We start from the raw sequence: 5739 nt of genomic DNA, 5'->3' as shown, positions 1-5739 counted from the left end.
ATAAATATTAAATAACCTGGCGTGGTTTATTTACCTGGCACTCAATAAATTCTCCTTTTAGGGCTGGTCAATAATTTGAACTCAGAGCTAGGGAGCCTCGGAGCTCAAAAATGCTCTAAGAAGCCCAAGGGTCGCGCGCTCATCGCTTCTGGGGTGCGTGAGGGGAGGCAGGGGAGAAAAGCTGGAGAAGAAGAGGGTTGGCTCCAGGAAGCAGAAAAGCCGGTTCCAGCTGCGCGCCCCTCGCGCCGCCGCCGCCTCCTCCAGGCTCCCCGACTTCCCGCCCCGCCCCGCCCCGCCCCGCCCCTCCCGGGAGCTGGGTCCGGAGTGCCTGGTGGGCTGATTCTGGAGCGTGGAAGGGAGCACGGAGGCGAGAGGCAGGCGGTGGCGGCGGGAGGCGGGGACCCTCCTCGCCGCTCCCCCAAGTCGGCGCGGAGCCGCCTCGGGCCGGGCTGAGAGCTGAGCGCGGCGGAGCCGGGATGCGGGGCTCCAGGGACCGTGGAGGGCGCGCGGGGCGGCGGCGGGCGCGCGGGAGCTGTCCACGGTGCTGAAGCGGCGGCGGCGACAGCGGGCCGGGAGCAGGGAGCTCTCCTGGAAGCTCCACCGCAGCCGCCCGCGAGGCGGGGACGCCGTTGCTCGCCGGCCCATGCCCGGTCCCCAAGCCCCGCGAGGAGGCGGGACGGTCCGCAGAGCGACAGGTAAGGAGCCGTCTGGGGGCACAGCGGGAGCGCAGAGCAGAGCTAGGCACCGAGAGAGCTGGGGAAAACTGGGGGAGCCCATCCGTGTTGAAGCTCCAACCCCCTACAGGTCTTTGCGCTCCTTCAGAGCTCTGGCCAGCTCTTCACTCTTCACCCCATTGTTGGGTGACTCTAGGAGAGACTTGAGGCATCCAGACTGTGATAGGCACCTGGGCACCTTGACCCTATACCTCCAGGCCTTGGCCCTGACTGACCTGAGGCAGCTCTGAGATGCCTTGCCTACTGACTACAGGAACACTGATGCGAATCTCCCAGACTCCCTGGTATCTCTCTTCACTAAGATTCCATGACATTGGACAAATCTGAGTGGGGTTCACTCAGCTATTCCCTCCCATCCAAGCCTGGTCACCAGAGTGACTGGAGAAATTGTGATCTCTTTGCGCTTAGGTTTCTTTGCCCTGGAATAGCCCTTGGGACAGGGAAATGGGGGTGGGGGTGTCTATCTCCTCAGGACTGGTTGATACATTTCTTTGGGGAAAGGAGAAGGTGACAGAGATTCCTCAGATTTATCCGTGACCCTCTTCCTCACTCAAAGGGGTCGGGTTGGCATCACACTGCTTGTTTGGGAGGACAAAGTAGTGGACCCGGATCTGGTTTTCTGTTACAAGCCTGAATGCTGATGACCCCGACAGATCCTCCATTTGGTAGTTTCTCTCTCTCTCTCTCTCTCTCTCTCTCTCTCTCTCTCTCTCTCTCTCTCTCTCTCTTTCTCTCTCTCTCTCTCTCTGGCAAGAGTATGTAGCATGAGCTCATTCAGGCCTGCAAAGTGCTTCCAGTTCTTCAGCCCAGAGTTCTGTGAGTGGCAGAATGGACCCATGAAAATAAAACTGCGTAGAGGTTGACTAGCTCACCACTATGTCTGACCACCAGCTTCAGACCCCAGCTTTAGATTGTTGGTTCCTACACACACACACACACACACACACACACACACACCAGCTCAGTTTCCTACCCTCAGAGGTAGAAAAGGCTCTGGTAGAAATCCCGGTGTCAGTTGTCCAAGCTTATAAAGCTCAGTTTCCTCCTCCCTAGGGTGAGGATGAGAACTCTGGGCATCTGCCCACCTCAGGAAACTGTCTTGAGATGCCAGGAGACACATCTCCTCACAGTAAGCTCCTCTCACTGTCCAGGTCCCCTAGTCAGGCCTGCTAACAGTGATCTGGTCACTGCCGTCCTCAGCCCCTCTTCTGCAGTCCAGCCATGGCTCCTTCTGCCCACAGCCTTCTAAGGAGTCCCAGAAACAGTGAAGTCCAACTCCTAAATCCCCAGGAAATAAAAGGATGTCCTGCCCCCTTCCTCCATCAACACCTATAGAAGATAATATAGGGCGAGAGTCTGACTCATAGTTTTTGTTTTTATGTTTCTCCAAGAATCGCAGATCTAGGGAAAATAGCTCCTTGGTGAAGGGATTGTGTTGTTCTAGGCTCTTTGCCTCCCTCCACACCCCTCCCCCCACCGCACCTGGAACATAGGAATGACTCGGTAATTGGCTGTAAAACACAGGGATGAACTGTGAAAACGTTATCAGTCAAAGAGTTTGACTGGAAACCAGGGGTCCTGGGTTTGGTTATAGAGCTGCCTGGCTGTAGATCTGGGCAGGTGTCTTCCCTTCCGCGTTCTCATCCATAACACGAGGGGCTGGAACCAGATGAGACCTAAGACTCCCAGGGCCTGGTGTTCTACAGAGCTCTCCGAGGCTGGCCCAAACCACAAACTTCTCAGTCTGGTCTCCTCGCATACAGGGTGCCACTTCCATTAACCTGGCCTGACGAGTAAGTTAATGCCTGTCTGGGAGGAAGTGGGTTTTATGAATGGAATAGAAGAAAGCTAGGAGAAGCAGGAAAGGCCACTTACACATTTGGCATTCCTGCTTTTCTTATTCCTCAAGAAAAGCTACAGTGTATATAGAGTGACCAAGGTGGTGGCACCTTAGCCTCTAAGCCAAGAGGCCAGAATCTACCCCACCAAGGAATAGTGGGCCAGGGGCTTGACCCTCTCTTCCCAGAGACCCTGCCTCTGGGAATTTCCCTCCTGGGAAGACTAGGAGACAGTTAGGAAAGATCCATCCCCATGGAGAGAATTCTATTTTATTTTTTTACCAGAAATAAATAAATAAATAAAATGAGCTTCTCTTACAATCATTTTCCCTCAACTGTGGAAGGCACAGCCAATGCTCAGAAAAACCTTAGCTAATTGGCACTCGGGTAGAGCTGAGTAAGCTGTGCCAGTGACCTCTCTTACTTCCCCTGAGTGCCCAGCCAGGGTGGGGGCTGGTCCCTCCCCCATGTCAGCGCTTTCTGGCTCCCAGCTGTTGGTGCAGCGCTGGCAAGAATCAGCTCTCTGGAGTTAATGGACAGTCACTAACCCCCATAACAAAGTGACAGCGACAGGCTAGGAAAGGGGTTTTATTTTCTCCAGGATTGGTCTGTGGGAGAACTAGCCTGCGACTAGGCAGAGGAAAATACAGTGCCCTCCATCTGCAGATGTGTGGGTATCCACACCTGCCCCAGGGCCAGCAGGGTTCAGGGCTCCTGTAATCACCCGGGCAGAGAGCATCTTCCTCTTCCAGCCAGGGAAAGCTATCCATCATGATCCCTGTGCCCCTCTTCTGCACCCTCCTCCCCTTCCCCTTCAGAAGAAGACAGCAGTCAGCAATGGTATATTTGTGTGTGTGTGTGTGTGTGTGTGTGTGTGTGTGTGTGTGACCTTAGTTATTTAGGATAGGGGTGAGGCGAGCTGATAAAGAGGAAGAGTAAATTAAACATGGTTGTTAATAGGGTGTATAGGGCTGGACAGATGGCTCAGTGGTTAAAAGCATGTCCTGGTCTTTCAGAGGACCCAGGCTCCATTCCCAACACCCACATGACAAATCACAACTGTCTCTAATTCCAGTTCCAGGAGACCTGAGGCACATATTCAGATGGGCAAAATGTATACACATAAAACAACAACAACAAAAAATTACTTTTGTTTTAAATAAGAGAAATAGGGTGTACAGAGTGGAGCAGGGTGACGTACCTGTAACCTCAACACTTGGAAGACTGAGGCAGGAGGATCAGAAGAAACTTGAGGCCAATCTGGGTTACATAGTGAATTCCAGTCCAGCCTGGGCTGCATAACAAGATTCTGTCTCAGGGTGGGAAAAAAGAAAAGAAAGTGTGTGTGTGTGTGTGTAAGAAGAGCTGAGACACTGACATACATGCAAATCTCTTCTATGACATTCAAACAGTGGCAGAGTCAAAGAACGTCTGGGGATGTGCACATTATTAATCACCTTCAGATCCAAAGGCCAGTTCATCTGTGGGTCCCAGAAAGGTGAGACAGAGGAGGAGCAGGCTTCGTTCAGGGAAGCAGTAACATTCGAATTCATGAAACTTGCCTTTCCTGCTCTCTGTCCTCACTCAGGTGTTCCGCTGGCATCCTACGGGGGGGGGGGGTCCCTATGGCAAGCTGGGAGCAATAAAGACTTGACCATGCCTGTTTTTTATATGAATGAGTCTCACCTCCAATTTCCTTTCTCCTATACAACCACCTTCATCCCAAATCCCTACTCAAATCCTGCATTAACCAAGTAGGGAGTGAGAGTATTATATTACATTATCTCCCATTGTTAAGATGCCATTTGTTTCTAAGTCAGTGGCTCTCAGCCTTCCTAATGCTGCCACCTTTGAATACAGTCCCTCAGGTTGTGGTGGCCCCCAGTCAGGAAATTATTTTTGTTGCTACTTCATACTACTCAATTTTACTACTGTTATGAATCGCAATGTAAATATCTGCGGTTTTCAATGGTCTTCAGTGACCTCGGTGAAAGGGTCATGGAGCCCCAAAGGGTCGAGACCCACAGCTTGAGAACTGTTGTTGGAAGCGGTTTAGCATGAGCTCTGTCGTTGGAGAGGTGGGTTGTTTCATCAAGAGTGAAGATTCGGTTTATTTCCACCTGGAAATGGAATCACTTGAGTAGCTGGCACCACCACCGTCTTCCAGGCAGTCTTCACCCGTGTCAGCCACAAGGCACGTAGGGAGGGAACAGCCTTGCCCACAGGAGCCCTGGGTGCTAGATCGAGTCTCCCCGGAAGACAACAACTAAGGCACTTCTCAAAGAAGCAGGAAAACAAACACCCAAGCTGCTTTATTCGTCCTTCTTCTGTCCTCTCCTTTCTGGTTCCTTCCTCTGCTCTCTCTCTTTTCTCTCTAAAGTCCTTGGATGACTCTCAAAGCTCTCCCGCCCAGACCACCGCCCGGCCTCCCAGTTTATACATCCGGCAACAGGCAGAATTCTGTCCTTGTATCCCAAGATGCTTTCAAACCAGACTCACTGACTACTCTCCACCCTGTTTCTCCAGCCTATGACATAGTAGGTCTTCACAGTCCAAATATTCTGAGTTTTCTCATGAAACATTTTCTTCTTCTACATCTTTCTCTTTTCTTATTGTGGCTATTTTGTTTTTGTTTTCTTAGACAGGATTTCTCTGTTGGAGCCATGGCTGTCGTAAAACTCAGAGATCCACCCTCCTCTGCCTCCTGAGTGCTGGAATTACAGGCACACACCACCTGGATTCTTTTTGTTTTGTAACTGAGTCTGTAAGGATCAGATCAGTGTTCCCACTGCATTGTGATGCTTCCTTGGTTTTTGGTTTTTTTCCTCCTCTGGTCTTTCCTGTGTCTTTCTCAACATCCTGTTATTCAAGCATAAGACCTAATATTCTCCGCCACGTCTCTATTTTTATTACATACATGCCATATTTTTGTCTTTTTGCTCTGTCTTGGGAAATTCCATTAACATTATCTTTTGAGATAATGGCCGTTCCATTACCCAATCCCTCTGTTGCATTTTACAAAATTCGGAGAATTACTTTGTTTCAAAATCTTAGATGTTTGTGAAGTGCTCCTTCTTCACAGCAGTCTCTTGCTGCTCTGTAGACGTGATGTGCTCACCCCCCACCCCCCAGGATTGTGATTTTTTGGGGTTTTTTTTTTTTTTTTT

The 5739-nt window shown here is 50.9% G+C and overlaps 1 protein-coding gene across 6 annotated transcripts in view; it reads left to right on the top strand.

The window, feature by feature from the left end:
• The first annotated feature begins 325 nt into the window (after positions 1-325).
• The window catches only part of Syndig1l (synapse differentiation inducing 1 like), a 25256-nt gene continuing 19842 nt past the window's right edge, over positions 326-5739 (top strand). For 4 of the 6 annotated variants that reach the window (XM_031356879.1, XM_031356881.1, XM_031356878.1 and 1 more), the window contains exon 1: positions 328-695. The gene's annotated coding sequence lies outside the window, so the exon portion shown is untranslated. Of the gene's footprint in view, positions 696-5739 lie in introns of all 6 variants that reach the window. The other 2 variants (XM_031356884.1, XM_031356882.1) reach the window with 1 other exon arrangement.

This window comes from Mastomys coucha, unplaced genomic scaffold, assembly GCF_008632895.1.
Source record: "Mastomys coucha isolate ucsf_1 unplaced genomic scaffold, UCSF_Mcou_1 pScaffold6, whole genome shotgun sequence".
In the NCBI taxonomy this organism is placed as follows: domain Eukaryota; kingdom Metazoa; phylum Chordata; class Mammalia; order Rodentia; family Muridae; genus Mastomys; species Mastomys coucha.
The sequence above is the reverse complement of the archived record's forward strand: the minus strand, read 5'-3'. Positions and strand labels throughout refer to the sequence as shown.